Source organism: Condylura cristata, unplaced genomic scaffold (genome assembly GCF_000260355.1).
Source record: "Condylura cristata isolate star-nosed mole 26May11 unplaced genomic scaffold, ConCri1.0 scaffold00003, whole genome shotgun sequence".
NCBI classification, from domain to species: Eukaryota; Metazoa; Chordata; class Mammalia; order Eulipotyphla; family Talpidae; genus Condylura; species Condylura cristata.
Genome location: NW_004567104.1, coordinates 22,422,146 through 22,446,682, shown reverse-complemented (window position 1 = coordinate 22,446,682; position 24,537 = coordinate 22,422,146). Strand labels below are relative to the sequence as shown.

General features: G+C 45.2%; 1 protein-coding gene across 2 annotated transcripts in view; it reads right to left on the bottom strand.

Annotated features, from left to right (window-relative positions):
• ST6GAL1 (ST6 beta-galactosamide alpha-2,6-sialyltranferase 1) overlaps positions 1-24,030 on the bottom strand; it is a 114,648-nt gene extending 90,618 nt beyond the window's left edge. Inside the window, exons 1-2 of one of the 2 annotated variants that reach the window (XM_012734126.1) lie at positions 23,772-24,030; positions 823-962 (exon numbers count right to left, since the gene is read on the bottom strand). The gene's annotated coding sequence lies outside the window, so the exon portion shown is untranslated. The remainder of the gene's footprint in view (positions 1-822; positions 963-23,771) is intronic. The other variant, XM_004675079.2, reaches the window with a different exon arrangement.
• Positions 24,031-24,537: the final 507 nt, after the last annotated feature.

The window sequence follows — 24,537 nt, the reverse complement described above, 5'->3', positions numbered from 1 at the left end:
TCTTTTCACAAACCTTTTCCCTCTGCAAAGTAACAGCAGCAGCTCTTCTCCACAACTGTCCTTCTATCTCTGTGCAAATGACTCCTTTCCTTTCCTTCCTTTTTTCTTAATAAATCTGTCTTTCACAATGTAACCTTGGCTTGCCTGTCAGGGTCTGCAAATGTCTTTGTCTCCAATGTGCCACTGAGAGGGAACCTCTGTTGAAACTTTCCTCAGAGGTAACCTAAGGACTCTGCTCGCTGAATCTTATCTCATCAAAACACTATCAGTTTATACATCAGCATTTTTCCAAATAATCTTTATGAGCACACGTTATCTTTATAACCAGAAGATAGCTGGGTTATCAAAATCATTGGGTTTAGTGGAATGTTTTGCAGTAACATCCTTATATAATTTCTGTTACTAGGGGTTGTCTCCCTTAGGGGTTGGGGGAAGGGACAAAAGACCCAGAGACCAAGAGAGTGCTTCCTTATAGAGCTCTATTTCCCTTGCAGAACAAAGCAGGTGCACCTAAGTTAAGCATTCATCCAAATCAGCTGCAGTGAATGAGGATATTCATTCACATTGGAGTTCAAATGTTAGCGGCAATTTGAGAAAATATGAGTCCAAAACACCTGCGCTGGAAAATCAAAGCCTCTTTAGGCAACAGATGACCTTGCCTCCCTCATAAGCCTGAAGAGGAAACAGGTGATTGGATAGAGCCGCAAATGACTGGTCCTTCTTATCAGTGCCTCAGGGGAGGGGGATTTCCACCCTCTCTCACATTAAAAGATATTCTGGCCTCTCTGGGATTCAAGCTGGCTGGGATTCAAGGAGTCTTACCTCAGAGCTAGAGCAGAGACCAGGGACCAGAGCTGGAGCAGACTCCAGGAGGCCAGTGCACTTCAGCTGGGTTCCATGGCTTCGCAGCTTCTCCTAAGGACTGTGGGCTGCAGAACTGTGCACAGTTGGCTCTACCCTGCCTGCCACAAAAACAAACAAAGCAAAGTAGACTGCTGAGCACCAGAGGTATATATGTTAATACCTGCCTGGAGGGTAAGTACCCTTGCTCCTCCCAAATCCAGTCAGGGACACTCCCACCACTTCTGAGCTCCTTCCAGAACTGCAGAAATTGTCATCGAATTTCCTATTGTAATGATTCCGACTGACAGAAAAAAGGAATAGTTGAAAAGAAGTGGCTTTGACAACTTTAAATTATTAATTAAAAGCAACACTTTTTTATAAACATATTTGTTGGAAGTGACCAAAGATCTACTGACAGTACTGGATAAGGGCGGTAATAAACTGGACCTTGCATCTAAGGGTGGTAAGATGCTGATAAACTGGGCTTGCATCCAAGAGTGATAAATTAATTGGGCCTTGCACCCGGGGATGGGACTAGCTGAATGTGCTAACAACTGGACCATACATCGAAGACACAGCAAAGAGTCACCCCTTTGAAATCTGAGGTTAGGACCTATATAAGGTCCCCCTTATTGAGTGGGCTGCTCAGGAGCAATAAACTCAGCTGCTGAGTTTATTGCTCAGGAGCAATAAACTCAGCTGCTCAGCTGCTGCCCAGGAGCAATAAACTCTACTTGCTCAGCCTTTCTGCCTCCCATCTTCCTTTCGACCAGTCACGGAAGTCAAGGCAAAACAATATTAATAAATAAACATGCAACATCAGAATTAAATGGGTGGTCTTGATAATAACCCTCTGAAAAATGGTATAAATATGGGCACCAGATTTGAAGCAATTTGAGATGTTTAAAGAAGTCCAGAGCCCTTCGGGACTCCCAGACTGAGAAGCAGCAGCTCTCTTCTGTCAGATGCCACACAACCCGGTGATCTATAGGTCAGATCTTCCTCACTGTGTCTCCAGAAATCTGTCAAGCAGTTTGCCATCTTCCCCCATCTTTCCCCATCTTGCTGCCAATTGAATTATATATTTATTATGTGAACTCCCCCAATAAATTCATACTGTAGTTATGTTACAGGGCACCCCAAGGTGAATTGGGTTGCCTGTCTGTGGGTCTTCACCCACGCGCTTACGATTCAATCATATTATGGACACACAATAATGGATTTATTTATAAGGAGAAAGGTAAAGGAATAACCCAGGGGAAAAGGAAAAGAAATACAAGTTAACTAGAATGTCCTACCAGTTCTGCTGACTTGGACTACACCGGCACGCTGAAAACTGATCAAGAGCCAAAACGATCAGCGGCAAGCCAGCAGGCCAAGAGACCCCCAGAGCCCACAAGTCTGGTTTTATCCCAACCTGGCTGCTCAGCTCCACCCTCACGTCCCAGCATGCTTCTCCTTGTTATTGATGGGATTAGTGGTTCCAGTATTTGGAGTGGGGGCAGAGTCCATGAAACCTGTACCTGTTAGTTATATGCCTTGGCTTGAATGGTTAATTGAATCTTCTTGTTTTGTGGAGTATGGTAAAACACCTCCCTAAACTGGTGAAGCAATTGCCTCCTTCCCAGGGTTCAAATTGGCCAACTTCACCCAAACTTGAGGAATTCAGAGTGATAAAGAGGAGGCAAAATAAAAGATACTCCAGTCCTTATATCCTTATGCTATGAATACTTACTTTATGGGTAAAAAATGCCAAAGTAGGCCCTCCCTGCTGGCGCAAGTCATTTGTTTAGATAAGGCTTATGGGAAACTGACCTCAATAAATATATTAAACTTCTCATGGTCTTCCTTTGACCTAAGTATATTGTTTATACTGTTACAATTGTGACTCAATTTCTAAATTATTTTGGGAGCATTTTTAACTGAGCCTAAATCTTCAACCCATATATTATTATAATTGTGTGGGAGCATGTCTTTAAAGTAATTGTTTCTCCTAGTCCAAAGAAATTTATTTTCAATTGAGAAATTTTAGGAAATATAATTATCAAAAGAAGGAAAAAAGTTATCCATTCCTTCTCTGACAAGATGACACACCCTTCCTGGTTTTCTTTTATCATCCGGCTTTTTATGAAAATGCAATAAAGTCAGACATGGTTTAGGGCGGACATTAGCAGTATCATTTTAATGGCAACATAATATGCCTTTATGAGGCTTAACTGTACACCACCACCCCCCAGGCTGAGCATTTAAGTCATCTCCAACATTTTTGCTAATTATAAATAGTGCTTGAAACTAAATCTTTAAGGAAGTCCATGATTATTTTCTTAAGACAGTTTTAGACTTGAAATTGCTGAATTGAAGCGCTTCCAAGTTCTAGGCTTTTGAACAGGCCATCTCCAGGACTACTGTACCATATAAATTCCCCCCAGCATGAACAAATATGCTCCTTCCTCTAAAACTCCTCTCCTTCACCAGTGTCTCCCCATCTGGGTAACATTTCTAGTGGAAATGAGTGTGGAATTCCAGAACCCTGGTTTTGCACTTCTCATGCTCGCCCTCATTTCAGCCCAGGCCTGAGATATGCTGGCTCTGGGAGAGGAAATTCATGAGTAAGAACTGGAAAGAAAGATAAAGTAATCCACAAGGATGAAGTCCAGGAGGAAAACAAGAGCCATCTCCTAAAGGGAGACATGCTGATAGGAACAACTATGAGAATGAAACAAAAGCTGAAATGAAACATTTGAAGGTATGAAAATACCACAGGACAAAACTGAAGAAACAACAAAGGCATAAGGTGAGATGGAAAAGAAAAAACAGTATTTGGGCAATCGGCTATAATTATTGTCAACAGAACACCCGAAGACAAAGTCCTTGTGAGGAGAGCGGACCAGGCCAGGAGGAAATCCCTATCTGCAAACACAACCGAGCAGAGAGTAACCTGGGAGCCTGCCTTACCGGGCAACGGGGAGGATGGGCAACGGGGAGGATGGGCAACGGGGAGGATGGGCAACGGGGAGGATGAGGGCACTGGGTTGCTAAACTGTCTGTCTTCTTAACCTCTCTGAGTCCCTCTGCCACCTATCCCTTCTCTTTCTAGCAGTCTTTTATATGTCTCCAAGGGACATTACTCCAGGGCAATCCTTCAGTGACCAATGGCTAGTACCCAGAGCAGTGTATCTGACACACTTTGATTACTCTGACCTGTGACCCAAGCAGAGGCTCTAGAGAACCAAGTCTCAGGCCCCTTCCTAGCTGACCATTCTAATTTCCCCTCCTCCCCATGCATCCTGCACTCCAGCCACAGCAATCTGCAAGTTAAATGAGGAAATGTCAGGGTCTGCTATTGCTTTCAAATGCTAGGGAACACAGATTGTGGGCCTCCAATATCACTATGACAGGAAACCATTCTTCTTGCCACCACCCCACACCCGACTATGCTTGGGCATCTCCTGCTCAATCAAGAGTAGCATTAAGAGCAACTCATCTGTGAAAAAGGAGATGGAATATCAGACGCTCTTTCAAAACTGCAATCAAAAAAACAATGACCACCCGCTAGAGATGAGCCCCAGAGCTTAAGTGCTAACGAACACTGTGATGTCAGCACCGATGATGAGGTTGTGGGTGCTGCGGAAGGAGAGCCAACTGACTTGCAAGGACAAGGGGCAGAGGCTGTGCATAGGTCAGATAGGAAATGGGCAGCCCCCAAAGAGCAGATGCTAGTCTCCTCCCCAGTGGCTGGAGGCTCCCCTTCCTTGTAAGCCTCTCCAGAATCCCTTCAATAAGACCATGAAGAGCTTGGTTTCGATGGGCTCAAGGACCCCGCTACTTGGAATCTAGCAGAGCTGCAACTGAGAACATAACCGGGCTCTCCCATAAACCAGTACATGATTTGTGGAAGGGCTATAGCCATTGTTTGTGGATGTGCAAAGGATTTTTTGTTAACTTCCTTCCAAAGTTTGTGGCTAGACTTTTGATAGATGAAGCAACTTGATGGGCAATCCTGGATTACAAGTATAGCCTTACTTTGAGAAAGAGAAGAAGTAAACAGCAACACAGCTCTAAAGATGGTAGCATTTCCAATATAAGATCTTACTATTAAGTGACTTATTTATACAAACTCCTAGCCCCCACCCGGTGTTATATATTTAGCTGATCTCTGGGTCCTCTTGCCTCTCTCTGCCTCTCCACCACATATATAATCTTCACTTCTTACAGTATTTTTTTTAAAGATTTATTTATTTATTCATACAGAACTGGGGGTACAAGCCAGAGATGCAGAGGATGAGAGGACCCACCGGAGACAGAGTAGGGAGCAGAACAGGGAACAGGCAGATCGATGAAGTACACTGTTGAGGGGAGCAGCGGGCGGGCCAGGAGAGGTCTGCCACGCCATGTGGATCTCCTCTGGGGGAGGCAGGGATCGAACTCATGTGGAAGTGGCGTAAGCTTCTTAGTACTGTGCTTTAACCCACTGTGCCACCAGGGAGGGCCCTCACTTCTTACAGTTTTTAACAGAGTCCAGTTAATTCACAACCCCACTGCAATCTGTGCATCTTCTGCCCCATGACTATCCTTCTATCCCACAAGACCACCGACTTGACATCTAGATGCAGTTTCTATACTTTCTTCCAAGGCCAAACCAGTCAGTTTTATTCAATTTGTTCCTTGAGTTCACAGTCTGTTCTCCATTTTATCTCTTCTTGTCCTCACTCCTGCCAGTCCCATCCTCCACCTTACAGCCCCTCTTGTCTCCAAGACTAACCTCCTTTTTCTTCCACCCAGGACTCAGATCCAGAGCATCAGAAGATGATTTTAAGGAAGGTAAATGAGAGGCTGCCTGGGCTTCATGCCTCCAGCAAGCCTTCCCATCAGGGGCGCTACATGTGAGGCACTGAACACAAACCAGAATCACAATTTAGAACCAAGAACATACACCCTGAGAACTCTCAGGTCCATAGCCCAAATGTTACATCCTTCAAGCAAGACTATTGCTGCCATGGGTAGAGTCCTCAGCACAGTTCCTTCCTGGGCATATATGAGTGATCTCCACCAGGCACATGGAACATTGGAAGAAAAGATAACACTTTTAACCCTGGGTCCATTATTCCACAGTATCTGGATGTGAACGATTGCTCTCATTGTGTTTGGATATGGTAACTAAATTAGCAAGGAGCTCTTCATCAATCCATGTACATAAGACATTCCAGAATCTGACAAATGTACAGAGCCTTGAAGTTAGATCTTAAGACATTATGCCCAAATATAATAAAAACTGCTAAAATCAGGAAACTTCCTGGGTTATTTCTGTCTGTCCCTCCCTTCCCAGAGCTGATGTTCTTTCTAGATGGCTCACCTGCATGACCGAGGGCCCATACCCAACATCACAGAGCTCCTGTCCTAGATGAAAGGTTAGTCACAAGTATTTTCACATTTTTTTATTGAATATTTTTAGCAACCACTAAATGCCAGGCATTTAATATACTAAATTATTCATCTATTCCTCATGCAATCCTAGGAAGCAAGGATCCTTTTTTCCTTTTTCAGATGAGAAACAGGGTTTATATAAGCAGCCCAGACACAACGCTGGGCAAGGACTAAACCAGAACCCACATGCTGCCTGCCACCCCAAGGCCTTTCTTCCCTCCCATGTAGAGATGCCATTGGGTCAGCTCTTTCAATAGAAGAACTGAAATGAAGGATGAGTCAAACACTGAGCACATTGGATCTGACAAAAAGAGAAATGATATAAAAGTTTGTATTACCAGAAGAGAAGACAGAAAGCCAGTGGGTAAAAGGCATCAGCTGAAGATGGTAAAGGAAAGAATTGGACTTTTACGTGGTGAGCTTAAAGTAGTTTTATGCAGATATTGAGTTATCATAATGCACACCTGAAACTTATATAATAATGTAATATTCCTTCAGTATTAAAAAGGACTTACCGAGAACTGGAAAAGAGTAGTGAGTGCCTCTTCCCTAATGAGCGCAAAAGCCATACAACAAAGGAGAAGGTGCCTGCCCACTTCTGCGACTGTGTTATGAAAGTGTTCTCTAAAGTAAATGATCACCAGGCAGTGTGCCTGTCTTGGGCACCAGTCTGTGTCTATGGGAAGTCAATCAGCCCTTTCTTTGATCAACGTTACACACATATTTGATTTTCAAAGTCCAGGGGTCTGTAAGACTTACAGTGAGAAAAAAAACGGGCCATGCTCCACCACTCTACTTTTAATTTCCTCAGCCCAAATAAAGGACTTCAAATCCTCTTGTCTGTGTCTAGAGGTGTGCAGCCTACCTCAACAGCAGGCAGCCTGGCTCCTGCGTTTTCAGCTGGATACTATCTATTCATTGACTTCCAGTGACTACAGAAAATGAGGGTTCGGGGTAAGCCCATATATTTCTGCTGCCCCACCTTTTCTAATACAATAATGTCGTTTTTTTCCTTCAGTCAGCACTAGGAGTTACATTTTACAATGACCAGATAAAGTCGTGATCACAGTGTAATTAGGTGGCCTGTGAGGGTGCCTTCTTTTCACACACATTCCTTGGTTGTGATTTCTGGAATCCACTATTGTCTCTTTTGTTTGTTTGTTCAATTTAATTTTTTTTAAGATTTATTTATTTATATGTAAGAACTGGGGTACAGAACAGGCAGGTGGACTGAAATACACTTTTAAGGGGAGCAGCGAAAGGGTCAACAGAGGTCTGCCACGCCTTGCAGGTCGCCTCCCTGGCTGGGGATAGAAGTCACGCTGCCGTGGCTGTGGACAGCTTCATAGTTCTGTACTTCAACTGTGGTGCCACCAGGGAGGGCCCCATGTTTGCTTAATTTAATCTTCAACCTATTACTAATTTAACACTCAACTATCCAACAATTCTCCTTTTCCTTTTTTAATTTCTTAAAGTTCTTCTATCTAGAGCCTCTGTCCTATTCCAGTCTGAACTGTTTTCTTGGCTTGAAAAAAGAATCCACTTTTGCTGCCGAAAGTACTCCCTAACTTTGGAGTAACATGTGTATAGCAGCTTCCTCAAGAGTGGAAAAAGAACAGGCAACCTATCTGTATGTGAACTCCCATTACCCCATTCTCACATTTGGCTACTAATTTCTCAGTTGGCAATTAATTCCTCTCGGAATTTTAAAGGCATTGATGGAGGAAGGAATGCAGGGGAGGCATCAAAAGACTGAGTCACACAAGGGGACAGACATCACACAAAGGGGACAGTGCAGCAACTGACACAGCCATAACATCAAGGTCAGCCCGTGCCCTGGATGTCCCGGATGCCTGAATATCTGCAGGAGGTCCCAGCAGATAACAGATTTTTGGGGGCTGTGTCTGAAACTCAAATCCAAAAGATAAAAGATAAGGATGTGGAGATGAAGGTCATCAGAAATATCTTGAGATTCTATTCAAAGTCAACCAACCCAGGCTCACAGGGAGTGAGCCCCTCAGGGAGAGGCTGTCTATATCAGGGCAGTCTCTCCACCAGCTCAGGGCAGCCATTGCTCTGTCCACCTGTGACTATGCAGGTGCTTCTTTCCACTCACTCTCTCCCTCTGCAGGGCAGCAGCATCCTGCCTACCCATGACCTGTACCATGCCGGGACTCCTCTGCACTGACCTCCCTCTTGGGAGGCCGCTCTCCTAAGGCCGCCTGCCTGCAACCATGCAGGTTTCTTTCCCTGCACACCTGTCCCTTTCAGGGCAGCTCTTCCTTCCCACTTCTGTCTATGCAACTGTCTTTTCTCTCCTGACTCTAATAAACTTACTCTTTAAAAATCTAACTGAGTCTCTGCCTCGTGGAGAATCTCGCCCCGTGCCACTGAAAGGGGAGCTCTGGTGAAACCTTTCCCAGAGTGAACCCAAGGACCTCGAACTCAAAAGACGGACACCATTTTCAATATGGCTCCATTTCCTTCTAGCTTCTAGTGTTGCCAGAGAATCAGATTTCTGGTCTTACATGTATCTGATGTAGGGTTCCCCACCTCTGTCTACAGCTATTCTGCTGTTTTTTTTTTTTTTATTTGTTTATTTGATTGATTTTGCTTTACAAGGATATGCTTTGGTGTGTATCTTTTTTCAGTATGGGACAAGCAGCATAGACAGCTTGATTTAACCAGGGTTAAATGAGAGACCCAGAAAGCCCATAATATGCCTGGAGTTGATAGGATTTCAGAAAATGAAAGATGTGATGTTTATTTTTATCTCCAGCTAAGTGACATATACCATCTTTGTAACAAATATAATTTTGTTTTTATCTCATCATATGACACACACAATTTGTATGTGCCATGGGACTTTAAAGTGTGAAAAGCTAACATTTGTGGAGCCATTTTTAGAATGGAGCAAGTCAGTCATTACGTAGAAACTGCACTACCCGGCTCCTTTAAACTAGGTCACGGACCTTTCACTGGGTTCGAAGACCTTTGGAATGCACCAATAAGAAATATTTCTTAAAAACTATTAAGCAAGGTGCAGCAGACCTCTCCTGTCTCACCCACTGCTCCCCTCAACAGTATTTCTCAGCAGATCCTTCTGTTCTGCTTCCCACTCTGTCACTGGTGAACCCTCCTGCCTCCCCGCCCCTCCCGCACCTCTGGCTTACACCCCAGTTATTGTATGCATAAATAAATAACAATAAATCTTTAAAATAAAAAAACTATCGAGCAAACAATTGAGAAGCCATCTAGAACAGGTAAACTGATGATTATGGACTTAAGGATAGAATGGATGATTATGTAGCCTGAGGACACAATCAGTTCTCTTTTTATCCTTCCAGAGAATCAGTCACCAAACCTATATAGCCAAGAATGGTTTAAGATTATTAATCTAGTCAATTTTTCTTTAACCTTTTATCTCATCTTGCTCTTTTTCTCCCATAAAATCCCACATATTATCCTTCCTTGGAACACTGTTTAGATTTTCTACCTGAATTTGTATACCCAGATTTGAGACTCTTCTATTCCAAATAAATACACCCTTTGCCTCTTTAATTGCCCCTGAATTTTTAGGATGACAGAAGTCATTTCCAAATAACTGAAATCACAAATGTATATCTTTGCATAGCAAGGTCTTATCTGGCTCTTTTTAATATGACTTGAGCATGCACTTGGAGTCGCTGGACTTCCTGACAATTTCAGAAACCACTCCTACAGGCTACCCCTCCTACCACTCTACCTGTAGAACCCATATTTTTTTTTTTAAAGATTTATTTATTCGCGCAGAACTGGGGTACAGGCCAGAGGCTCAGGGGCAGTGAGCGGCCCCACCAGAGACAGTGGGAAGCAGAACAGGCAGATCAAGGAAGCACACCGCTGAGGGAAGCAGCGGGCGGGCCAGGAGAGGTCTGCCACGCCATGTGGTCACCTCCGGGGCAGTTGGGAATCGAACCCATGTGGAAGCGGCTCTAGATCCTCAGTGCTGTGCTTTAACCCGCAGCGCCACCAGGGAAGGCCTGTAGAACCTATATTTTAGTAGATTCCACATTTGCAATTCCTGTCTAGGGATCTGATCTACTCCCTATGGGGAGGCCCATCCTTGACCCTAGTCCTAAACCTGGAGAGATCTCTGGAGTGAGATCTTACCAGCCTCTCTCCCATTCAAGCCTGACTTGTCTCTTTCTATGTCCACCCAACTGCTAGAAAAAGACTGCAGCCTCTACCCTGAGCCAAACTGCATGGGCTCATATTCCCAACAGAAGAGGAAGCCCTATGCGCTCAGCTACTGGCCCGCTCCTGATTGCTCCAATCCCTCCCATGGGTAGATCGGATGCCAAGTCCCAGTTGTAGACATCCTATCTGGTCCACTTATTCTTTCCAGCCTCCACCCTAACTGCTGAGACCTCCTGTGAGGATCTCACCTCTTCTCTGGCCCCACCTTCTCCCAGCCTCTGGCTCCTGCAGTACCTTGTGCAACATCCATTGATCTAGGTCTCAATCACATATACTTGCTTTTCCTTCTAGACACAGGACCCTCCTAGGAGAGGCTGGATTTCATGTGTCTTCATATCCACAGTGCCTAGCAAAGTGTCTGACCCAGTAATTGACCAACAAAGAATAACAGTTATAGCAATAATTTGTTAATAACCATTAATAAGTGCTGTGATAGTAAGCATAGCTACCATCTATTGATCCCCAATTATGTGTTGTCACTAGGTTAAGCACTGTAAGTATTTATACCCATGCAGTGAGGTAGGCATAATTAATATAGATTATAGATGAGAAACTGAGGGAGATTAAGTTCCCAACTTCACACAGCTGCAAAGCAGCACATCTGGAATTAAATCCAGATTCAATGAGGATGGGGTTTTTCACCTTATTATATATAATATATAAGAACACTTTGCAGATTTCCATAGGGAGGGCAGTGTGTTGCTTCTAGCCCTCCTTCCGTGAGTCACCTGGACTAACTGGGAGACAAGGGTAGAAGTCTCCAGGTGCAGAAGCATTACCCAAGGAGGCACTTTTTGTACTCATCTCCTCCCTACCTGTCCTTTCCCTCCCCCAAATTTACAGGCCAGAATAAGATGTTCATTATGTAGAACAAAAAAAGGAATGCCACAAGCCCTCTGGCAGGAAGCATCTTCTGGGGATTTATTCCTAACACTATCATTAACCACCCCCAGCTCAGGCCCTGGGCCAGCATCCTTCCAACACCATAAAATTGACAAAGACAATCCCTGCAGGCTGCTTAGATAAGTGGTGATTCAGCCTAACTATTGTCAGAGTAGCCTGCCTCCCTAGGTCACCTGGGACATACTAGCACGCTGGTTCCAACAAGGTAAGAATAAACAGGTCTCCAATCTGACTCCCTGCCTGAGAACATTCTCTATTTCATCTTGCTGCTGGTCTCTCACTTGCTAGGCCAGACTGACAAGTAAAAAAAGACTTTTCCATGCTCACAAGGCGGAGGCTGTGACTTGGCCTCAGTGGACAGACATGAATCACTCCATCAGTCCTCCTAAGGACTGGGCACCATGCTGGACTCAAGACTGTGCAGAGAATCCCACCAGCCTCCCTACCTTCCAGAAGGCCATTGCCCAGCATAGCTAACTTCATATGCCATAGCTAAAAGGTCCATTCCTGGATACCAGGAGTCTGAAGGGTTCATCCTGGGTTGAAGCAGGCTGGAGCGGTGGCTGAGCTAAAAGACCTGTCTCAGTATAACAGAGACCAGGAACTGACACCCCAGCAGTGAGAAATAGCTAGGTTCTAAAACCACCACTGCCCCATACAGGCACACAAAGCAGGGCTTTTGGACCCCCAGTAACACACCAGACCCCATCCCAGAACCTAGAGCAATGCTAGTCCATCCTGGAACAAATGCAAATGGTCTCCAGTCACAGCTGCTCAGACTGTGCCCTGACTGACAAGAGTCTAGTTCCTCTGAGGTCAGAGTCCTTGTCCTCAGCAACACTCCAGGAGAGCAAAGACTCTGGACTGCCCCAGAGTTCCCTGACAGCTCCCACCCTCCTGTCCATTTTCCAGATCATGAGCCTCTACCACACAGACGGGGTAGGGGCCTGCTTACCTGGCAGCCCTGGCAATCCTTCCTGCAGTCTGATTTGTCTGGAACACCCTCCTCTGCCCCAGGTAACTCTCCTCTGCTTGTGATCTGACTCAACTCTGGCCCAGACTTTCCCAGCAATGAGGAAGGAAGACAGGCATATTCTCTACTCCATGGGCAGTAGGAGCCAGGCCTTCCTCCCTGCCTGCTCACAGCAACCTCCACCTACTTCTCACCTCAGCCCGTAGCTGCGCTCTCCAAGCCAAGAGAACACAGCTCCTGCCTGTTGACCAAGTTGTTTGTTGCAAGTCTTCAGGAGCCTTCGGGAGCATGTCCCTGACTGGGTATTTTTATAGACACCTGTGGGTGCTGTACCAGATGTCTAAACTCTCAGAAGAACAAGAGGGTGTGTCAGCAATAACAAACCCTGCTGTGTGATTCTCGTACACTTTCTCAGCTTTTCACATCTATGATCTAAACGGAACGTAAGAAACAAATTTGAGCATAGGCAGCCCTACAGGCAGCCTTTTATGGAAGGATGAGGAAGTTAGGGTTAAGTAGCTTGGGGGCACACAGCTGCTGGGTGGTAATCTGGACCACAATTTGGGCTGTCCTATTTACTTAAAGTTTACCAATGAAATTGACATATATTTATATGGCGTAGGCCTAGATGTATGGAAATAGATTAAGTATACTTACATATGAAAGTATTTTTAGATTTATTACTATTTTTTCATTTTATGTTTCACAAAGGTGACTCAGTCAGGTCTCTGCACACTAAACTGTAGCCCACTACAAAACCATGGATTTTCCATTGCAGACAGTTCAGAGCATTCAAATCACAATCTCATATTCTCTGCGTGACCTGGAGCAGATAAATCGCTTCCTTCTTTACCTGGTAGGGAAGATTCTGTCTTCTCCATTGTTGGGCAGCACAAAGGTGTCTGTATGTCATACTATGTCGTACCTAACGTGCACTATGGGTATTCAAGGAACAGCAGGTCTTTCTTCATTCATCTTTTGTTCTCCAGCCACAAAAGATTACTCAGGGTTAGCCAGACACACAACATACATTCACTCCTCCATGCTTGTTGCCCCCTAGGCCAGGAACGTCCTTTCTCCGATTCCCAGCCTGTCAGAACTTCACACCTGTCAATATCCAATCCAAACCTCATTTCTTCTATGAAGGTCTTCTGGGCCCCAACACCCAATTATTCATCTGATTTACAAAGTGTTTTGATCGGCTTGGAGATCAGGATTCAAATAACTGACTCACCATCTTCCCCATGAGAAGACAATGCTGTATTCATCTATTTGGATCTTCCACCCCACTCTCTAAGCACTGAGCACTAGAATTGAATCATGCCCTTTAAAATAGCATTTGTGGTTGTAGTTAAATGAGACCAGAAGATTATATTTTTAAAAAGCAATCAACACACAATGACACAGAGCTAAAAACTGTTCAGGATCCTTCAATCCAGGAAACAAAAAAAGAATATTTGAATATTCTTCTTCACACATCTCTACATTTATACATGGACAGAAGTGTGGAAGATGGAAGGATAAATGAGAGAAGGATGGCTGAAACTATTTAATAAAAACAGCTATTTTTATGTTTAAATTACACTTTAGTTGAGTATAGTTTTTAGTTTATAAAAAAAGTAAAGTAAAAGCTAAACTTTGAATATCTGTTTCTCCACCAAAAGAGATCATTTTTAAAAGTTTAAAAGACTGGAGCCGGGCCCTCTTTGGTGTTCAACGGGTTAGGACACAGCACTCTAAGCTCGCAGCTGCCACTTCAGTGCGAGGTCGATCCCTGCTCTGGATATTACCCACATGGCGCAGCAGACCTCTCCTGACCCACCTGCTGCTTCCCTCAGCAGTGCACTTTTGTCAATCTGCCTGTTCTGCTCCTCACTCTGTCTCCGATGAATCCTCTCACTTCCTCTGCACCTCCGGCCTGAACCCCAGTTCTGTATACATACATAAATAAATTAAAAAAAAAAAAGACTATAGCCATCAGTTGCATATCTCATTAAGACAGTGTGAGGAGGCCCTCCCTGGTGGCGCAGCGGGTTAAAGCACAGCACTGAGAATCTGAGGCCACTTCCGCATGAGTTCGATTCCCGCCTGCTGCCTTCCCCGGAGGAGACCACATGGCGAGCCAGACCTCTCTTGACCCGCCCACTGCTCCCCTCAGCAGTGTACTTCGTCGATCTGCCTGTTCTGCTCCCCACTCTGTCTCTGGTGAAGCCTCTCACCGCCCCTGAGCCTCTGGCCTGTACCCCAGTTCTGTATGAATAAATAAATAAATCTTTAAAAAAAAAAAAAAAAAGACAGTGTGAGGAAGGGAGAGTTAGCACATACCTGTTCTCCCACTTCTCCCAGCTCTTCCCTTGCACTCTTCTTACCTTGTGCATCTTTGGCCTTCTTACCCATCCTTGCTTAGCTTCTCTCTATTTGAGTGAACTGAGGGCTGTGGCCACACCTTCCTAATTGCTTTGGGTAGCCTTCTTCATCATCAAGTTGGCTTTCCCAACAAGAGTCTACATGTGCTCTACTCCCTTGAATGTAGGGCAATTTTCCTCAGTAGTTTCCTCTCTACTGATTTTCAGTGGATTCTGCTGAGTTCCTTTACTAATTTTCTCTGTAATGATGTTGTATGTACCAATTTTTCCCTTTGTTCTAGAATTTCCCTTTCTAGTTTACGCTGCAGTTTCATTGTCTTGTAACTGAGTTCTTCATTGATTAGCTTTCAACAAACTTTATTTGAAAGAATGAATGAATGAATTCCTCTACTGCCTACAGTGATTTAACTAAGCACAAAACTCATCCATCACACCGCTTTTCCCTCAAATCTCCATAAATATACCTTCTCCATGTTCTCAAGTTTTTCTTCTATGACCGACAAATTCTGAGGCCAACGAGATTTTCTCCCTGTAGCTGAGATCAATTGCTCCCAGTATCTATTTTTGACATCTTCCTTTCATTAATAGAAGGCCTTTCTCAAACCAGAGCCAACTCGAGTCTAAGAATTATTTTGAGGGGATGGAAAGCATAAGCCAAAGATACCCCATTTGACATGGAGCAAGATAGCACAATTTTGTATTTTATGTTATAATTTCATGGCTGCTACTTCCTCACCTCTACTCCTCCTTAAAGGGATAGCCCAAGACCTACCTGCTCCACCCTCCCAGCCCACATTGAATGCCCTTCTCTGGTCCTGAAGGTCTTCACTGACCTAAAGAACTCACAGGTAATGCCTCAACAATTCAAGGAGCCTGAGACTTTTGAGAAATGGGAGGAATCTTCTCCCTTGTCACCTGTGATTTAATAATAGTCCGGATTCCTCGACTACTGGTTTTCTTAATGAAAATGAGGGTAAAAGCAAAACCCCAACCCCTAACCCTTGTCACCTGTGGATTGACAATAGCCCAAATTCCTGGTCTACTGGTTTTCTTAATGAAAATGAGGGTAAAAGCAAGAACTCAAAAATGATCTTAAAACCAGACACACTAATTCCAATTTAACTCCAAATTGGAAAACACTGTAAGGCAGACAGAGAAGAGGATTCTGCAAGGGTGTTACCTTTGAAAGATTAATAGTCAGGGAACAAGCACTTAAGCCAGCAAACCAGACCATCCCTGCCTGCCCCTGCGGGCCCGGGTGCACAGGCTGAGCAGGCCTACATTCAAGCCCAAGCACCTCAGTTCACTCACTGTCTAACTTTGAACAAGTCGCTGAATCTCCCTAAGTCCTTGTTTCCTCGCTTATTAAATGGAGATAATAATAGTATATGCCACATGGGGAGATGATGAAATTTTTATTACATAATGTATATAATGGTTTTAGCCTCCTCCCCCACCACTTCCTGCATATGTGCTCTCCCCAAGACCATCCAGCTGCCAGCGTGTGTGCCTTCCATTAGTGCCTTTGTTCCCACAGCCTCTCTCCTTCAAATGCTCTTCCCCTAGAGGCCAGCAACTGCTGCACTCTCAGGCCCAGATGAGAGGTCTGTTGCCTCCTGCAGGAAGACAAGTCATGTTCCTCCTTCCCAAACTCTGCGGCCGCCCACATCAAAATACTAATCATGCTCTATGGTATTCACTATCTATATATCCAGCACCAGCTGAGCTCTTGAAGGGACACACTTATGGGAATACTTGAGTTTATGTTCCTAACACAAGCTTTGTGGCTAGGTATGGGAAGCACTTGAGCTTGTTCAATGAATGAACAAAGCAAGTTCTCTGAGAAAAGAGAAATGGGTGATATGGGAAGTCTGTCTGCCACTGACTTCTGGCTCTGCTTGTTAGACTGAACACATGTGTTCATATCTACCCATATTCTTAACAATGTTCCCAATCCCTAATGCAATGCTTAGCACATAATAGGCACACAATAAATATTTGATGTGCAAATAAATGTTGAGTAAACATTACAAGAGAAGAAATAGAGCCTAAGAGCACAGCTGCAAGATAAACCCTTAATGCCAATATTGCATTTCATTTACAAAACCAAGAGGCATTTAAGATAGTTGTGCTATGGCGCCCATAAATCTCTGGCCATATTCACTGCCAACCAGTGTGCTTATTCCCAGTGAAAATCAGATAATGAATAGTCTTGATAAATTTAAGGGGCAAGTAAAAAAAAAAAAAAGGATAGGAAGAAGAGGAGGTAGAGGACTAGGAGGAGGAGGTGTGAAAGGAAGTCAGGCAAATCAGTTTTTTATGCAAATGATGCTTAGGAGCAAAAGAATGAATGAATGTGTGTGCACCAAATGTTATGGTGTTCACACATGACTATCGTGAATTTTTTCTAGATGTTCTCAGGAGAATGGTAGAAAGCCCCCATTTTATGGACTCCATTTCAAGGTTTCATGGACTCCGCCCCCACTCCAGATACACTAATCCCATCAATAACAGGAGAAGCACCCTGGGACGTGAGGGCGGAGCTGAGCAACCAGGTTAGAATGAAACCAGACATGTGGGCTCTAGGGGTCGCTTGGCCTGGTGGTTCACAGCTGGTCATTTGGCTCTCGATCGGTTTTCAGCGTGCTGGTGGAGTCCAAGTCAGCAGAACTGGTAGGACATTCTAATTTAACTTGTATTTCTCTCCCTTTTTCCCTGGGTTGTTCCTTTACCTTTCTCCTTGTAAATAAATCCATTATTGAACCTTTTTGTGTGTCCATAGTACGATTGAATTAAGCGCGCGGGTGAGGATCCACAGACAGGCAACCCAATACACATTGGGGTGCCCTGGAACACCATCAGCCTCTCTAAGGAGAAGGTCAGCCACGCTCCCAGTTAAACACAAGAACCAGGTATATCTCTGATCCAAAGGACTGGGAACTATCAGCAATGAAGCTGCAGCAAGGCCAGCTTCACTATGAGCAGCAGTGAAGCTTTGGGTGAGTCTCCCACCTCTGCAGCTCAGTGTCTCATCCACAGAATGGAGTGGACACCAATACACTGTTTCCATGAGAACTGGCTAAGAGAAACTTCACAGTGCCTAGGCAGGGTCAGGCACACCACAAAAGCCCAAAAGATGGCAAATTCTGCCATGTTTCCTTCACCGAGCAGCTAATATTTATGTCCAAGAAGTTCTTCCTCTTGCCTTCTGCAATAAAGGAAGGGATGGGCACTCAGCATGATGGATACTATCCATTCCAGCCCAAAGGACCTCTGAGAAGCTGCAAAGGATGTTTCTAAGTGACATCTCAGCACTGTGCCAGGAAAACTAGGAGATGGATGGATGCAAATTTAGAAAGACTGTAATGAAAAAAATTCTACAATTGTCCTCCTGGGACAAGTAGTTCTTTTTTTGTTGCCAGATTTCCTGGTCATTTAAAGTGTATGTGATATATTTATTCCTGTGGCAATAATTTATGAATATAAAGACAACAGGGTTGACGTCAGGAGAGAACAAGAAAAGGGCCACCAAGGTCCAAGGAAAATAATATTTACATCTCCTTTGAAAGCTTCCATTTTTTGCCACCTTTTTTAGGCAGGTGAAAAGTGCTCCAGTTATTTTGTTCATAACTTGTCCTACCCTTTCAGTTCAGTTGCATCTTTCTGTTTCTTGTCCATATTCACAGACTCTAAAATTGGAAGACGTCTTAGCAAGCATTTAGGTCGGCAAGAATATGCTCAAGGCAGAGCAGTTCACTTGCAACTTTTGCTCGGTTACACCCAAGACAGGGAACTGGCTGCCTTGTCCTCAGCTTGTTCCATGCTGGAGCAGCACTGTCAAGTAGATTCTTTCTTATTTGCCATCCTGAAACTCCTCCTCTATCCCATACTGACACTTGTTTGCACAGTGGCCATTCTGTGTGACTCTAATCGTCCACATGAAGAAAATGCCTCTTATTTTTAATCTCCTGCAGGCTGAAAGACCCAGTTTCTATATTTATTCCATCTCTAATATGGTGACCTAAACGTCTGTCTTCCAAGTAGCCCATTCTGAGCGTGCTTCATTTTATCATAATCTGTATCAGACCCAGGGAAATGTAACACTCCAGATGGGCCTGAAAAGCAGGCAGAATAAAGTAGGGCCTGCGTTCTAACACTCCTCTCATGCATTTATCTCTCCTCCCTCCCTATCATTCAAGTTCCAGTGCTCCCACTACATCCTTACTGACCCCAGGATCAGAAACAAACTTGGAAGTGCCAGGAGGAGAAGGTGATGACGCAACTCATTTTTGCACTTGAGGTCAAGGGCACCCAACTAGACAGGCCAGCTCCAAAAATAACCTTCTGTCCAAGCATGCAGCTTCTCAGTATATCTTTCCAGACCTTTTAACCCAGCTGGCCCTCAATGTCCCTACACCCATTCCCTCGCCCTTTCCAGAGTTTGATGGCTGACTTATTTAACCACTGATATCTACAACCCTTGTTTCTTATGACCAAGGCCTAAATGCACTTAGAAATCTATGTTTATGGATTGGTCTGTCAAGAGAAAACTAGCTATATAAACATCCATAATATGGCATGGGATGCAGCTATTAAAAAAAGGATAAGTGTACACTTATCCTTTTCCAGTATATATGGGCCTGGAAGGACCCAAACAAACTGCAACAGTGGTCACTTTGGAGAGAAGTGTGATGGGTAGCGGGGGAAAGAAGGGTGTTAATTTTGAATCCTATTTGAATGTCCTAAAAGAAAACAGATTTCATTTATTATTTGTCTGAAGATGTCCTCTCACCTTATATATCTCTTTGCCCTCTGGTATTAGAGCTGGATAGGGCCTCACTTGTTGGGAGCTGAGTTCCAAAGTAGGGAGGCCCAGGGTCATCATGTGGCAGCCAGACACCACCAGCCACAGTTCGGGCCCTGCCTAGCAGGAGTCCCACGGAGTAAAGCGAGAGCTCCAATTTAAATATTAAATTGGATGAACTTTTCCCTTTTATTTAAGTCAAAAATTCCTACTTGAGTACAAGAGCAAGTGAAGAAACCAAGCCCCATGGAAGTTAGAGGGGAAAGGAGAACCCATGGTTTCCCAAAGGGGAACACAGGCAGGGTCAATTCTTTGCCCCCATCCATACATCGGATGGAAGGGTCTAGTGACGGGAGCTGGGAAAGAGACTGGGATGCATCTGTGAGCTAGGCGCACATCTCCAGAATGAGTGCATGGCGTCCGTGCTCCCTGGCACATCTGGGTACAAGTTGTGCCCTTACTTCTAACCTGTGCTCTGAATTCTGCTATTTCTACAACAGGTAATACTTACACATTTTTAGGCTTCTTTGTAATTGGGACTAAGTCTATGAAGGTTTTTAAATGATCATACCTTTTAAAGTGTGTCCCAGTAATTCCAACTTTAGGATTCTGCTCCATGGAAATGATCAGGAATAATGACGGAGATTTATTCACAAATGTTAATCACAATGTCAACTGCAATACGGAAAAATGAAAAGAGGTCTGGCCATCCGACAGTGGCCCTCATCCAGGAAGGCTTCCTGGCTCTAGTCCTAGGTGGAGGAGTCCTCCTGTGATCCCACAGCATCCTGCACGAGTCTCTGCTCACCTCTGCCTCCTGCACTGTGTGGTGGACTTCTTACAAGCTGAGATCTGCTTATACCTATCTTTGCTATAGAGTGGGCATCCATATACTTGAGTGCTGAATTAATAAATGACCTCAGAGTTGCCAATTTAACACATATGGAAACTGAAAACCAGGCTATTGAAGTGTGGTAGTCATGAGGGAAGGCCAGAACCCAAGGTCACATACAGGTGGGGAACACTTTCTCGACCACTTGAGATTTAGACTTCTAAAATGTGTGTGTGTGTGTGTGTGTGTGTGTGTGATAAAATGAAAGTATTGAATTTTGCATGATTGAGGCAGGAGGAGGAAAGAGGGAGGAAGTTGGAGGTACATTCCTCTACAGACCTTCAATGAAATGATCATTAAAATTATCAGATCCCATGGGACATGTGACCTTGAAGATACAAAGCAGCTAATGTAGGTCATAAATGACAAAGTACAGCTTGCATGTGGATATGAACGATGCCTTGTATATTTGACAATATTAAGCAAGAATAGCAACTGCATACATTATGTGCTCAAACACTTGAAAAAATAATTCATTTTTTTTTAAACACAGAAGGAAAACTGCCTGGTGTTAACACTGGTAACTTCTGAATAGGGAATTTTTGTGATTCTTTGTACTTTTTTTTTTCTCATATTGTCCTCAGTGGGTATGTTTTGTTTTTCTAAGAAGAACAATAAATAAAATTTGACTCACCAAATTTATTCTGAATGTAAGCCCCACCCTTCTAGTATTTACTCAGAAAACCACTTTAATATTTGAATGTGGTGAAGGCACTGCTTCACTGTGTTACTGTTACACATACACCAATAAGAAATACATCCATTATAATCAGCCATCAGCACACATACAACACCAGCAAAAAAAATGCATGTCTCCAAAATTCAGTTCTCACTGAACATTCACTCATCAAGATCCTCACAGGGGAAGCATGAGACAGGGGCTACCATCTGGTAAACACTAAAGATCCCCAGTGATCAGTGTTCCCTTCCTCACGGTATCTACCATTGGGATCCATGGTTTTACTTACTAACTGAAACCTATTTAAATCCTTAAGGAATTCATCCTCTGACTTACAGGGTATTGTTATAACAACCATCATAACTTTGACTTTTCTCTGGAGAACCAACAGCAACCCATTTGATGCAACAGTTTCCCTTTTACGCAAAAAGAGCCATTAAAAGCGGACATCTAGCTGAACCTCCTTAGATAACTCATTTCTCCTCTCTGGCCTTAGTTCTCCCAACGGGAAAGTAAACAGGTCTGTCCAGATGATTACTGAAGTTTCTTACAAGGTAAGCATCCTGATGCAAAAACTATACTCTAGTGCCAAGTGGAATTACTAAGAAAATGAAACACCCTGGAAACCCTAAGAAAAGAAACAAGTGTAGCTGTAAAATAACAGAGCCAGGCAAAACAGCACTTCATCTCTGAGGAAACATTGACTCCACGTGGTTGGTTGTTTTGTTTTGGTTTGGTTTTTTTCCAGTTTTTCCTCTGCCACATACAAAAATAAGTAGCTACTTCTGTGATCCTCTCATAAATTTTTTTTAATTAAATAAAATCATTGAAAACAATGCATTGTTCTCCCCTAAGAGGCTCAAGAATAGCCTGCTATGAGACACTTTCTTCCCAGTGGAGCTGATGTCAACAGTCCATGCTTATGCCCAAACAAAAGCCCTCCTGGCACAAGGAAGAGAGGGAAAACATCTAAGTCTCCAAAGCTGGCCCTACTCCAACTTGAGGGGAAGGTGGCAGCCAGGAGAGAAAAATAAGTAGGGAGAATGAAAAGGTGCAATCAGAATTACTCTTTGTTTAACTCGATTCTGCCTAGGGCCCCTGTTAAGGAATCCAAGATTTACCATTAGTTGCTAGCAGGGGAGGGCACTCTGAGTTTGGGGATACCCAAATTCAGTTGTCTCTCCCTTGCTGATTTCACTTGGTTTAAACTTGAACAAGTGGCTGAATTCTCCAGGCCTCCATTTGTGGCTTGTGAAGTAAGAGGGTTTGCTGGATGCTCTCTAGGCTCAGTAACAGTGGGGTCCAGTGGGGTCCAGGGACAGGTTAATCTCAAACAGTACCAGTCAAGGAGAACGGCAGCCCGGCCACCCAACAACACACGGGCAGCAGCGCCTGGGTGCCTGCGCACACCTCCCACTCCCTCAACCTTAGAGTTTACCCCAGTGCCAACACCACTCCCTGGGAGTCCAATTCTGAACAGGTCTGATTAGCTGAAAAGCTGGGGTGAACACACGTAAACAGAGAAAAAGCAAAACAAACAGCAGCCCTCTCTTTCCGGACCTCGGAATGCCTCTCATATTAACTCTAACAGAAGTGAAAAAATAGTGCCCTTGCCTAGAACAAGAAGAGAGCTCAGCTGGCCTTACTTGTGAAAATACCGAACAAGCCAAAAGGGACCAAAGACACACAGACTGGTTGAGCGCTTGAATCTACAAAGCAAAAAACGCAAAAGAAACCCCAGACTGAGAAGCTAGCAGTTTCATTTCAACTGTTCTCTCTGCAAGCCCGGGAGGCGCTCGCGACCTCCCCACAGAGGCAGTGGCTGGAGTGCAGAGACAAAGGTGCGTTAAGCACCGTATCTTTTGGAAGAGAGGCCTAGGACTCTTAATTCAACCCCCATCTCTTAAGAAACCTCCACGAGGGGAAGTGACGGATTGTTCCAGTCACACCAAGCAACGCACCGCGGCGCCGAGGACTCTCAACCTGGGTAAATCTTTTTAGTAGCAGCTTTCTTGTTTCGCTGTTAGCTTTTCAAATACAGCAGTTCGGCTTGATGTCCAAGTGGCACCTTGCAAAGGTCTCTGCCGTCCTACTTCAGCAAGTGACACCCCCAGCGTGGATCCCTCCCCCGCGGCTTAGACAAAGGCCGGGTACCGCAGGGCGGCTCCTACCGGCTCCAGGTGCGCGCAGCTCCCAGGGCAGGGCGCACGTGCGTTTGTTGTGGTGCCTGCGCCCCTACCCCGGCCTGGGGCCTCAGTTTCCTGGTCGGTAAATTCAGCAGATGGGATCTGAAGAAATCCAAACTCTGCAAGGTGCTCACCTCTCCCCCCTCACCCCCACCCCAAGAAGAACTGTGTTGCGGAGAAAGCGGGGTTCCTGGGGGCGCGCACACGTGGGTTTGTTGTGGGTCCCTAGGGTCGTGGAACCCGGAGAAGCCAGGGCGGGTCTCCGGCCCGAGTGAATTCAGACACTCCAGGCAGTAAGTGGCAGGCCCCCTTAGCTGAAGCCTGCTGAAGCGGCGCTCGATACCGAGTCCCTGCGCCATGAACGCGCCGCGGGCCCGGCTGTTCTGCTCCCCTCCCGCTCCCCTTCACATCACTCCTTCCGGGGTGCCCCGCCAAGCCACGGTCCACTGCACCCCTACTCACTCTTTGCGTTGTGGCGGAGGAGGCTGCGGCTGCTTCGCCCGCGGCGCGCCCCAGCCGGCCAGCAGCCGGCTCCCTTTGTTAGCGCTGGGCAGTGCCCCAGGCAGGACTCCCCTCCCCCAGGTACCTTCCGACTCCGTGCTCGGAGGAGCAGGGGAGCCGGTGGGCTGGAAGCCCCACGTGGGGTTCCGGGAAGGGGGAGAATTGGGGCAGGGGGTGGCGGATGCAGGAGAGGAGCGGAGGGGAGAAGATCGCGGCGAAGGGTGGCGAGTCGTCCCCGTTATGCAAATAGCCGGGGTGACCAGGTGGGACGGACCACACTGCGCCTCCAAACCCGCCTGCCTCGCGGGGGGTGGGGGGGGTAGGTTGCTAGCGCACGGGCCTCGGGATTAGGGGTGACGGGTTAGGGCACCTCCAGATGTTGGACCCTGTTTCCCGCCGAAGGAGAGTTGACCTCGGAAACAAGGGGGAGGGGCACGCTGTGGGACTAGGCTCCCTAAATGCTAGCGGTTGGAGGATTGAACTCGGCACTCTGGGGCGGGCCTTTTGTCCACACAAGCGGAAATTGTAAATTCTGGCCTGCCAGAGAGAAAGCAGGGAGGCTTGACCCTGAGCCACTCACTTTACCTCGTTGAAGTCTCCGATTTTTCTTACGTAGAATATGAGACAACAAAATCTGCTTCACTGGGTTTGGCAAGAACATGCCAACATAGGACGTGGTACATACTAAGTCCTCTCAAAGGGCCAGGAGAAAAGGGAAGGGCTTTGC